The 13,035-nt window shown below is 37.5% G+C and overlaps 1 pseudogene; it reads right to left on the bottom strand.

Moving 5' to 3' along the window:
- The window catches only part of LOC101133093 (cubilin-like), a 48,319-nt pseudogene extending 35,301 nt beyond the window's left edge, over positions 1–13,018 (bottom strand).
- Between the last annotated feature and the right edge of the window lie 17 nt (positions 13,019–13,035).

The raw sequence follows: 13,035 nt of genomic DNA, 5'->3' as shown, positions 1-13,035 counted from the left end.
ATTTTTCTGTGCACTTGATGTTAGGCTTGGCCATACGACTTGCTTTAGACAATGAGTATTGGTGGTCATGAAGCAGGCAGAGGCCGTAAATGTGCTTATGTTTTGTTCTTGTTTTTATTTTTGTCTAGGACTTTGTGCTCCTGTGATCCACTAAGATATCATGCCCTGAGTAACTGCTGGTTCAAAGAAAAAGTGGATTCATGTGGAGCAGAACTGAACCCGGACTCAACTTTACAGAAAAGTACAGCCAACCTGCAGCCTGGAACAGAGGCAGGCAAGCTAGTCTGTGGACCCATAAGTGATAAAAACAAATGCTTTTATTAAAAGACACTGAATTCTGGACGGTTTGTTATGCAGCACTGTCATGGTAATAGCAGACTAATACACACACTAATATTAATAGCTTGTTTGAGCTATCAAATTATAATAGAGTTTATTGCTCAATTCATAAAATATACACACAGAATAAAGAAAATCGAGAAAAATTATCATCAGATAATACTGGCCAAAATAGTCAAATATTTGAAGTGAATATCATATTACATGAGTGAACAGGTATTTGTGTAGTGCAGGAAATAGCAATTGCTCTAACTCCTCCACTTTAGTGCTTAAACATAGCACAACTGCTCTATGCAAAATGAAATAAATGTAAGTGTATGTGTCTTTGAGAAAATGTAAGGATCAATATTAACAAGAGAAGTGTTCTTTCCCAAAAGGAGCTATTGCCACATTACTCTTTCTGTGTTTCAATGGTAGAGAAATATAAACAAGGGCGACTCTGTGACTCTGAAATGGAGTCCTATGCATCAGAAGGTCATATATATTTATTATATTGATATTTTGAAATTGCCTTTTTTTAATGTATAAGCCGTCTTAACCTTGATATGTTTAGCATCATCAATCCATCGTTTCCTCATTACTACACATTTTTGAACCCCTCAGACAGCTCTCATCCATCAGCACCTGCCTCATCAGGCAGGTGTGTCAGTCACTCTCTGATGACACATCCTGTGTCCAGGAATAAATGTCACTCTAACTTTCTTCCCTAAATTGGAAATATCTCTGTCACACAAAAGATTCATTTCTTCAGAGAAAATAAATGTTTTGGCTAAAGAAATATTGGAAATATAACTCCGTAATAAGCAGTGAGATCCAGGTCTAAATCTACTTAATTAAAAGACAGTAACCAAATCCTGAATTATTATCTTCCAATGACTAAACCTCAGAGTGAAGCTCAAGCCAGGATCAATCTGATAAGGGAAAAAATAGTTACATTCTCTAGGGTAAAACATCTTGAAGGCTTCAGTGGAGTTAGATACATTTTTAAATTGTTATTTGGAGAACTGACATTTTTGTGGCTCACATTCTATGTGGCTGACATTTTATTGAGGTTGTCTAGATAGTATCTCTGCCTGTCTCTGGACGACCACTGCTGAGAAGGTGTGCAGCAAGCTGTACAGGAAGATACGTACTGGCTTGACTTCAGGCACTTTCCTATTTCCAGCAAGCCATCTGTGGCTTTAGGCTGCAGCTGAAGGAGGTTTTACTGGAAACTACAGGAAGCAGAATACAAAGGTATTTAAAGCTGGTGCCTTAGGAAAATGCGAGCGCACCTAGACAGCTTCATTTCTACCACACAGGGATGCAGGGCTAGACCGCATTATCCTTTTTTGGAATCAGCCTTACTGTGATTTTTAAAGCTGCAGATACACAATTGCCCCAAAGCAGTGTATTCATATAAAAACATTCAACTAGGTTTCAGATGATCCTGTTTTGTCTTTTTCTCTAAAAGTAAACAGTGTTTATTATTTTACTTCCTAACCTCTGATGTGTACAATACTTTAGGTATAATATTTATGTTATACAGGAAAAAATATTAGTAGTTTTTGTAGTGATGTTTTTTATTGTTTTGTTTGTTTTTAATAGCTTCACTCAATTTGACTCACTTTAGTTATCCTAATTTGAAACCTAGCTTAATCTAAATTAAAATGTGTATTTAGTCTGGTAATATTTAGGATCATAAAACTAAAAGAATGGTAATTTACTAAAAGAAAGTTAAATTCAGCAAGCTAATTAGTAGCTATAGTTAATAGAAAAAGGGCAATACTTGTATAAAGAACTTAGGAGAAGGAAAATTTTATCATTATCTTATAATTTATCTTGCATTATTTAGATATCACTGAAAATGCTCTATGTATATATCATTAGTCCCAGGACATTTTATGAGAATCACTCTTTCCAACTTGGAAATTTAAAAAATAATTTACTACGCAAAATTATACGATCATGTCAGTTGATGCTGAAAAAGGATTTGACAAAAGCCAACACACATTCATGATAAAAACTCTTGGCAAACAAGGAATAGAAGAGAAATTTCTTGACTTAATAAAAACCATCTGCAAAAATCTACAGCTAACAGCATACTTAATGGTGAAATACTAAATGCTGTCTCCCTAAGATCAGGAACAAGGCAATGATATTTATTTCACACCCCTCTAACTCAATATAGTATTACAATTCTTACCAGAATAAAGCAAGAAAAAATAGAGAGAGAGACCAGAAAGGAAGAAATAAAATTGCCACTTTCACAAGTTTAACTATTATCTGCAGAAAATCCCAAGGAAGATAGAAAAATATTCTTAGAACTAATATGTGAGTTCAGCAAGACCTCAGGATAAAGGAACAATACACAAAAATCAATCAAATTTTAATATACTAACCATTAACATGCGGAGACCAAAATTAAAAAACAATACCATTTATAATCATTCCAAAAAATGAAATATTTAGGTATATACCTAATGAAGCATATATAGGCTTATGTGATGAAAATTACAAAATAATGAAATAAATAAAAGAAGATCTAAATAAGTCTAGATACACACATGTTCATGGATTGAAAAACTCAACATAGTAAAGACATCAATTTTCCCCAAATTGATGCACAGATTCAATGCAATTCCTATACAAATCTTAGCAAGATTTTTCTGCAAATATAGCTTAATTTATTTTTATTTTTTATTTTTTAGGATAGGGTCTTGCTCTGTCACCCAGGCTGGAATGCAGTGGTGTGATCACAGTTCACTGCAACTTTGAACTCCCGGGCTCAAGGGATCCTCCTGCCTCAGCTTCCCAGTTAGCTAGGACTACCTGGGAAGCACCACCATGCTGAGCTAATTTTGTCATTTTTGGTGAAGGCAGAGTCTTGCTATATTGCCCAGGCTAGTCTCGAACTCCTGGTCTCAAGGGATCCTCCCACCTTGGCCTCCGGGATTACAGGCATGAGACACTGCACCCAGCCTTTATTTTAAAATTTATATGGAAAGGCACAGGCCTTCAAGTAGCTAAAACAATTTTCACAAATAAAAATGAAGTGAGAGGAATCACTCCACCTGATACTGAGGCTTACCATGTAGCCATAGTAATGAAGACAGGGTGATATTGGTGAGGAATTAGACACATAATGGAATGGAACAGAGAACCCAGAAACAGACCCACACAAATATGCCCAACTGATTTTTTTCAAAGGTGCCAAAGCAATTCAATGAAGGAAGGACAGCCTTTTCAACCAATGGTGCTAGAGCAATTGGACATACAGAGGCAAAAATTTGACTTCCACCTAAATCTCACATCTAAACCAAAATGGGCTCAAAGTGGATCATAGACACAAATGAAAAATGTAAAATCATAAAATTTTTAGAAGAAAACAGCAGAAAAATCTCTGGGACCTTGGGGTAGGCAAAGAATTCTTACACTTGGTACCAAAAACATATATCTATAAAAGAAAAAGTTGATAAATTGAACTTCCAACATTAAAAATTTTTGTTCAAAGAAACGCCAATATAAGGCAAGAAAATGAAAAGGCAAGATATAGAATGGGAAATAACATTTACAAACCACATACTGACAAAGGATCATTACTGAGAATAGATAAAAATCTCTCAAAACCCAACAGTAGAAAAATACACAATTAGAAAATGAGCAAAAGAGCTGGGCGCGGTGGCTCACGCTTGTAATCTCAGCACTTTGGGAGGCCGAGGCAGGCGGATCACGAGGTCAGGAGATCGAGACCGTCCTGGCTAATGCGGTGAAACCCCGTCTCTACTAAAAATACAAAAAATTAGCCAGGAGCGGTGGTAGGCGCCTGTAGTCCCAGATACTCGGGAGGCTGAAGCAGGAGAACGGCGTGAACGCAGGAGGCGGAGCTTGCAGTGAGCTGAGATCACACCACTGCACTCCAGCCTGGGCGACAGAAGGAGACTCCGCCTCAAGCAAAAAAAAAAAAAAAACAGAAAATGAGCAAAAGATATAAATATATATTTCACCAGCAAATAGATATATGGATGACAAAAAAGCACATGAAAATTATTCACCATTAGGGAAATGCAAATTAAAACCACATGAGATGTTAATACACACCTACCAGAATGGCTAAAATAAAATTAAAGAACAACAACAGCAACAATAACAGTACTCTACAATGAGATGAGCAGGGGAGGGATGGGGGTCCCCAGTTATAGAAAGCAATGACTTCCTAATCAAAATAATACAAACCACAGCACGATGGAATAGCATTGTAAAGTCCTGAATGAAAATAAATTCCAAACTGGAACTCTATATTCAGAGAAAGAATCCCACAAAATTTAAGAAAATCAAGTCATTTTCGAAAAACAAAAACAAAGAACATATTTTACCAGAAGATCTCCAATAAAAGAAACATAAAAGAGAGGTCTTCCAAAAGAAATAAATTGATCCCATGTGGAAGTATAGAATTTCAGGAAGAAAAGAAAAATAATAGCAATGGTAATTCTACATTATTAATAATTGTGTAAAACAATAAAAATGTTTTGTGTACCTAATATGTATGTAGAATTTAAATACTTGGCATATGTAGTACAAAAGACAAGAAGTGGGTAAATGAATTTAAAATGTTCCAAGGTCCTTGCATTGATTATAACATGATAAAAGTATTAATTTTAAATTAGATTCTAACATATCAATGTTGAATACTGTAATCTCTAAGGTAAATACTGAAACAAGAGTAACAGGATGTGTAAGTAATAATTTTAAAAGGGGAGTAATAAAGTGATTAATTTTAAAAAGAAAAGAGAGTTAAAGGAACATGAAAAGAGGTGGGACAAACAAAACACAAATAGTACAAAGGTCTACTTAAAACTAATAATGTTCGTAATTTTATCAGATATAAACACATTAAATTCTCCAACTGAAAGACATAGCCAAACAAAAGTCAAATATATTCTTCAGGATAGAGAAAAGTTGAAAACAAAAGGGTTTAAAAATATATCATGCAAATATGAACTAAAAGAAAGCTTTGGAAGTCATACTAAATCAGAACAAGAAGAAATTAAAGCAAGAAGCATTTAAAAACATTGTTGCATAATGGTATGAGTCAATCCACCAGAAAGATATAATAATTACAAATGTATATGTGCCACATTGGCTTCAAAATAAAAAAGAGCAAAACTCTAGCCAAGATGATTCTACTGATCTTCTAATTCTCTTATCTGACTACCTACTGAACACTAGCTGGCTATCCTAAAGGCATCAAATTCTCCAGACAAAGCCCAAAGTTTTCATTATTTTATTCTGCAAAGCGCTGTCCTCTCCTAGTAATTTTCTGTTTGAATGATGGTGTCACAAGATATTGTCCAGAAACTTTAGGAGCATTATTATTTCTTTTTCCCAAGCTGCCTCTTTCAAGTGGAACACTGTTTTATTGATTCAATATCTTGAGGATTTCTCCTTTCAATCCCTTTCTTTATTTTCATAGTACCACCGCTCTTATCATCCCATGCCTAAACTATTGCAATACGTTCCTAAGTTTTTCCCTGGACTGCTGCTTCAAAACATCATCCCCACGGTGCTGGGATGTGCTTTCTAAAATAAATCTGACTAGATCATAGCACTCTCCAGCTCAAAACAATTACTGGCTCACTTTTGCACGTGATACAGAGCTCTCCATGTCCAGCCTTTGCCTATCTCTCCTCTCTCAGCACCTATTGTTCTCCGCCTTATGCCCCAAAGCATTACAAAGGGCAGTTTAGTCGGTATCCCTTGAAATGGGATGCACCTGTAACTTTGTACATGTGTTTTTCTTCCCCATAGATTGTCCATTTTCCCAATGAATGACTTCTTCTTCTTCTTCTTCTTCTTCTTTTTATTTTTTATTTATTTTTTTTTTGACAGAGTTTCACTCTGTCACCCAGGCTGGAGTGCAGTGGTTGCTCACTGCAACCTCCACTTCCTAGATTCAAGCAATTCAAGCGATTCTCCTGCTTCAGCTGCCTGAGTAGCTGGGACTACAGGTGCCTGCCACCATGCCCAGCTGATTTTTGTATTTTTTGGTAGCGATGAGGTTTCACCATGTTGGCCAGGCTGGACTCAAACTCCTGACCTCAGGTGATCTGCCTGCCTTGGCCTCCCAAAGTGCTGGGATTACAGGTGTGAGCCACCATGCCTGGCCAATGAATGCCTTCTTATCCTTCCAAAATAATACTATTTATATCTAAAAATTCTTGCATGCTAAATGAGTGACAAGTATTTTCTAATTTAATCATCACTGAACCCTGTAAGGTTGTTACTATTAGTGTACTCTTTTTACAGATAAAAAAAGAATCAAGACCCAGAGTGGATAGGTAAATTGTCCAAGGTCAACCTCAATGAGATGTACAAACTGAGTTTAAATCTGGGATGTGGTGCTCCAAGTTTCCCTCTTACCCATTGCACCATAATTCAGGACTCACATTCTCTGAGGTGGATCCTGTAAGAATCCTGTGTCCTTTCTTCCACCGAATATCCAAGTACCCTAGATCCCTTCTTTTGTGCTTCCAGTGCCATTTGCATACAGTTCTGTTAAAAAGCATCCCTGGGGTCCGGGTGCAGTGGCTCATGCCTGTAATCCCAGCACTTTGGGGGGCCGAGGAGGGTGGATCACGAGGTCAGGAGTTCCAGACCAGCCTGACCAACATGGTGAAACCCTGTCTCTACTAAAAATACAAAAATTAGCCAGGCGTGGTGACACACGCCTGTAATCCCAGCTACTCAGGAGGCTGAGGCAGGACAATTGCTTGAACCCGGGAGGTGGAGGCTGCAGTAAGCTGAGATCATGCCATTGCACTCCAGCCTGGGCAACAGAGCAAGACTCCGTCTCAAAAAAAAAAAAAAAAAAAAAAAAAAAAAGCATACCTGGGCATTTTTATCAATTCCCACAGAGGCAATGAAGGCTTATTAAGAAAATCCTGAGTTGGCGGACAGTCAAACCTAGTTAAAAGCTTGGCTTTACCTCTTACAAACCCTTTGACCATAGACAAATTACTTAATCTCTTAATCTTAATCTTCTTTCTTCCTTTGTAAAATGGGGTAATTCTTGTCTCATGGGGTGGTTCTGAAGATGAAGTAATATACGTCAAGCAGCTCATGCTACATCTGGTAGGGCACAGTCTCAGGGACAGGCAATCATTTTCATGATGCCCTGGGATTTCCTGACAAGCCTTTACTTGCGAGCAAGCAAAATGTACAGCTACCGCATAAAGTTAACAGACTTTCCACATATTAGAATGAAGAGAAGAACACAGTCCCACTATTTTATTTCTTAACAATTCATTTATAACAAAAGAATCTTTTATAATTTTTATTGCTGACTGCATATATTTTGTTTTTACCTTCCTGGGAATACTATATCAAAGCCAGGCTGATCTGAGTAAGGATGATGATTATAGGAAATTTATGGGTAATTTAACCCAAAATAACCAGTTACCTGCAATAAAACTAGGTTGTGTCTTATGTTTTATATTACACAAAATAAATGCTTCTTCCCAGCACTTGTTCCCTTCAATGTTTTTCAAAATGTTGTCTTATAATTTAACATTAACTCAATTTTATCACTTAGTTTGGTCTCCACAATACCATCTGGTTTTATTTTCACAAGGACAGCGCCACCCTTCAAGACCAGGAACGATAATCTAGTCATCAGTAGGGGCACAGACTCCGGTGTTGAAATATATTTATTAAGAACCTTTCCTTTCTTCTTACTGATGTGGTATTTAACTCCTGTCTACTTGCTTCTGTAAAGTTTTGGTGAACTAAGCATTTGATGTTTTCTTTATCCCGTTCCCACATTCTCAGCTCAGCAAAAAACCTTTCCCCATAAAACTCATAAAGAATAACCTGAAGATAACCTTATCTTTGGTATCATCCCCCAAGGGAAGACTAATCACCAGTAAAAGGTACAGGGCTTAAAAGGGTAGAAACAAGCTTAGCTGGGTTTTTCTTTAAATGGGTTTACAGTTTCAGCTCATCTCATTCTCAAACTTCATCACAGAGAGCAAATGACATTAGGACACCAGAAAAATAACAAGGCTTCGTTGCTTTCAAGTAATACCCCCATTATTGCTAAACTGAGAGTTATTTGATTAGTGATTTATCAAATTATTAAAGTTATAATTCAACTTATTGCATTTGTACTTCTAACAGTAACGTGAGCTGACAGCTTCAATCAGGCTGTGAAGAGGTACCCAGAGACACATACGTATATATTTTTAATGCCATTGAATTTTTAAGTTTATTCTTGTATTGATTAGCTATTTTAGAATGCCTCACAAAGTTTAAATTTAACACCAAAACCAGGAAACTTAAAAATAACTGGAAGCAGAAGTCTGAATTGGACATGTTAGGTTTTTTTCCATTTGTTGTGACCATATTTTCCATCTTTGTGGCCCTAGACTCTCTTCAGCTTTCTCTGTCTCCTTCTTCCTTTCTTGTTTCTTTTTTTATCTCCTTCAGCTTCCTCCTGTCACTCCCACTGCCTTCCTTTAACATACTTGAGAGACATTTTCCAGATGTTAAGGTAACAGGCAAAAATCCACAGGCAACAAACACAGATGACCTAAATATTGAGTGTGATCTGGTATTCCTAATTATCTGAGGATGAAAGTGATTCAGTTTACCTCCCCGTGTAGAGCTTAACCAACAGTTTTATAAATCAGAATTGAATTTTGAGAATGAGCTGAATCTAGATTAAAATCTAAAGTACACTATATGGTGTATTATTATTTCTCATTATAAAATATGATTTTGAAGTAGGCACAATTTATCCATTTATTCTGTAAATCACTCATATGGACAATATTGATGGAGTAACAATTGTGCACCAGGCCTCTGCAAGTTGTGAGGATTTAATCAGAATGTAGCTTTTGATTTCAGATTTAGGTTATGAAATGTACTTTAGGGTTTGAGGGTTAGGTGTCACTGCAAAATGGGTAGGGACGAACAAGAAATCATTGTAGCATGACGTAGTCCTGTTGAGAATGTTGATCCCTGCCCACCCCACCCTCAGCCATCCCCTAACCTTAGAAATAGGGTTGGGGGGAGGGCTTGAGAATTTGGGACTTCAATATTACTTTCTAATGCATAGATTCTTTCACTCTGACAGCTAAGGTGCTTTCCAGAAATTATCTGCTTCATCCCCATCACATTCTTAAAAGATAAACGGTTACGGTTACAATATTTCAAATTGATCAGTTTTTTAGTAGATAAAAATTGAGTTCCAAAATGTTATAGGACTTTTCTAAAGCCATACCACCAGGCAATGACATCAGTCAGCTCTTTCCATCTGGTCATATTACTTTTTTTTTTTTTTGAGATGGAGTTTCACTCTTGTCGCCCAGGCTGGAGTGCAATGGTGTGACCTCGGGTCACTGCAACCTCTGCCTCCCGGGTTCAAGTGATTCTCCTCACTCAGCCTCCTGAGTAGCTGGGTTTACAAGTATGTGCCACCATGCCTGGCTAATTTTTTGTATTTTTAGTAGAGACGAAGTTTCACCATGTTGGCCAGGCTGGTCTCGAACTCCTGACCTCAAGTGATCTGCCTGCCTCGGCCTCCCAAAGTGCCAGCATTACAGGCATGAGCCACTGTGCTCGGCCTATCTGGCCATATTTCTACATTTGTTGGACTGTAATTCATTCTGTCCTTGTTATATACATGCTTGAGTATTTTTGCCTTGGTCTCTTAGCAAAGGTCTCTGAGTCTGACCTTAATGGAACCTGACTCATTCTCCACGTGACAAATACCCGAGGTGGAGGAAGACAGACAGTGGCTCTCGTCAGCAGCATGTGTGCTCTGGGCGACAGGGACTGCCTGGGAGCTTTGAGTCCAGCCACTGCCACCGCTTGTCCCTGAGGGTGCCATCTTCCCCATCTGTCCTCCTGTGCTGTCCTGCAGGGGGCACTCCTCACTGTCTTCTTGGAACTCACTAGTTGAGATGCCTGCAGACCTCACATCTAGTAGGGCCAAGTTCCATTTTTTACACTGAAGTTTTGCTGAAGTGTTATAGAATACATCGTTTTAGAAAAAAGTGAAACAACGATGATACTGCACGGTAAATAAATAAGTTAACTGAAAGCCCCTAATCTAACCCTATGTGTAGAAGTTTGGTGTGTAGTGTGATGAGCATATTGCGAATAGACTGAGCAACTCTCTGGTAAGAGACTCATTTGGGAAGAAGAACTGGAGGCTCTGATGTTTGCAAGTCTGAAGCGCTTTGTGCAGGACACACATAAGCAGAGTCAAGGCTGGAGCTGACCCTACTGGTAAAGGAAGGGGCAGCAACTAATCTAGCAGAAGTTAACAGAACAGAAGGCACTTAAAAGTATCCGCTCTGCCTACAGGCCATGCCCACTTAGCCAAATCCACAGAACCAACAGCTTTTTAAAACTTTATAGGAATATAGAAGCTGTTGACAATCTGATGCAAACTATGAACTTGGTTAAGAAAAATGCTCAGATTTGCAGATTATTTCAGAGTTTCACAGATTGCTGCAGCCCAGTGTGATCATTTTGCTTGTTGTCAGCCATTCATTATTCAATTATTCATATAGTGTTGGAGCACATGAAGGAAACAAGCAGGCACATTTCCATTGCAGTTAGAGATCAGCTCCTGCTTGCCAAATGTGCTTTCTCCTTACCTCACATCCCATGCACATGGGCCTCCAGCGGCAGAAGTTCTGTGGAAAAAGGAGACCCAATTTCACTACATATTTAGTAATTAGCAACTAGGAGATAGTTCTTCCAAATTTGCTGTGACTCACTAGCAATACAAATATAACAAATGCACAAGATGAAATTAACCTAATGGTCACGTAATTAGATAAGCCAGTCTCTTCATCGACTCCTGAAAAATTGAAGTAGATGTACATAAAGCATTGTCAAGTGTACAATCTAAATAGCAAATCTACAAAACCCTGCTTAGTGTTTTAGTTAAGATTGAAACAGAAATGTCATAGACTAACGTGGTCTCCTCTTCACATCAATTATTTACAAAGTGAAGATTTTTTTTCCAGGCTGAACAAACCGTCTTGTAAATGAAAATTCACTATCTGGTCCACAAAGTTACTTTCCCTCTCTTTAGGGGAAAGACAGGGTTGTTTTACATAAATGAGTTGGAAGTGAAAGGGGCACCTCATTAGCCAAGTTTAAGTGTTTTCATCCAGATCTATAACTAAAAGACTCTATAAACCCTACAATCAAAGCTGTTCTTATTGTTCCTTCCTCCTTTCCTCACCACAAACAACAAAAATTAAAATGAAACAAAATTTAAAAGTTACGCAGAATGATCAATAAACTTGTCAGTGTGATCTCGAAAGCTTTGTAAGACCACTGCAAGGCAAAATTATAATACTCAGGTTTTTCACTTAAACATTACCATCAAAGAGTAGTTACAATGACTTCTTAAGTATTTCCAAGTGGCCGATGGCATTTATACAAATGAAAAAGAGGTAACAATCATGTTCATGAAATAATAGGGGTAACACAACACTGGCAAGGAATTCCGTTTCTGCATTCTCCACTTAAATCTTTTCTCTAACTGTGGCCAGAGGAAAACAGTAAGTGACTGTAATTGTTCAATGACTCATGCACAGACAATGCTTCTGACAGTGTAAGATTTTTCCTTCTGTTAAATCACAATAAGTCTAAAAATCTATTCTTTGTGGCTTGGAAAGACACAGTAATTTAATGAGGCTAGGGAACCCTGGCTCACTTGAGAAGCTTCATGCAGATGACAGCAGTGAGAGAGTGTTAACACAATGATTACCATTTTCTTATGAGAATATATTACGAAAAAGAAAAACAACTTGAAAGGTAGCAAAGCAAATGCAGACATATGCCACTTGGTCTAAAGTCTGTGCTAAAGGCAAGAATATATCCCTTTTTTGTGCAAAAAAAAAGCTCCAAAGGAAAATTAGTTTTTCTTTCAAAACAGCCTTGTATCTTTTGTATGCTATTTCACTTACACGATTCTATTAAGGCAACACTCTCTGACTGCCCATGAGACTTGCTTTCAAGTTACTGTTAAGACAGCTAAGTAGGAAAGGTGGCAAAGGGATTTTCTGATACAATTTGTCAGGAGGTGTTTACTGGGAAGCCTTCAAAACACAACGTCTAATTGCTTTCCTCAAGAAATGCATAAAAAAATTCATGTGCCCAATATCAAGAAGTTGAAGGTAAACTTTGTTTTGCATCAGAGAAGTGAAGTTTACCCACACTATCGGAGAAAGAGAAAGAGTTTTTTGAAAAGTGAATTAGGGTTATCATTACAGAAAACTGCCTGGATTTTTCTTAGTCTTTACACAGTATGGGATTTGTTTGGAGAGCTATGCATTTTTAGAACACTAATCACATCTATATTCAAATGGAAAACGATCAAAACACTTTCCAGAGTAGAATATTAATGATCTTAGACTGTGCCACTGATGATGTTAGAATAGCCAAACAGGTAATTGATTACCTTTTATTTTAAATTATTCAAAGTTCTGAGTTAATTTGATCTGGGTGATTATTTCTCACATGCAGTGTTTGATGTTGATAATTTATTTCTCATATGCAGTGGAAGTAATCTGGGGCATATTTTCAGTTTATCCTCACACCTAATTTTACCTGTTCCCCCCACGCTCCCCAGACCAAATTCCTTCTCAAGCATCAGCTTCCAACTAGACAGCTCCATTTAGACAGGTCTTCCAA

This window comes from Gorilla gorilla, chromosome 8 (genome assembly GCF_029281585.2).
Source record: "Gorilla gorilla gorilla isolate KB3781 chromosome 8, NHGRI_mGorGor1-v2.1_pri, whole genome shotgun sequence".
NCBI lineage: Eukaryota > Metazoa > Chordata > Mammalia > Primates > Hominidae > Gorilla > Gorilla gorilla.
The sequence above is the reverse complement of the archived record's forward strand: the minus strand, read 5'-3'. Positions and strand labels throughout refer to the sequence as shown.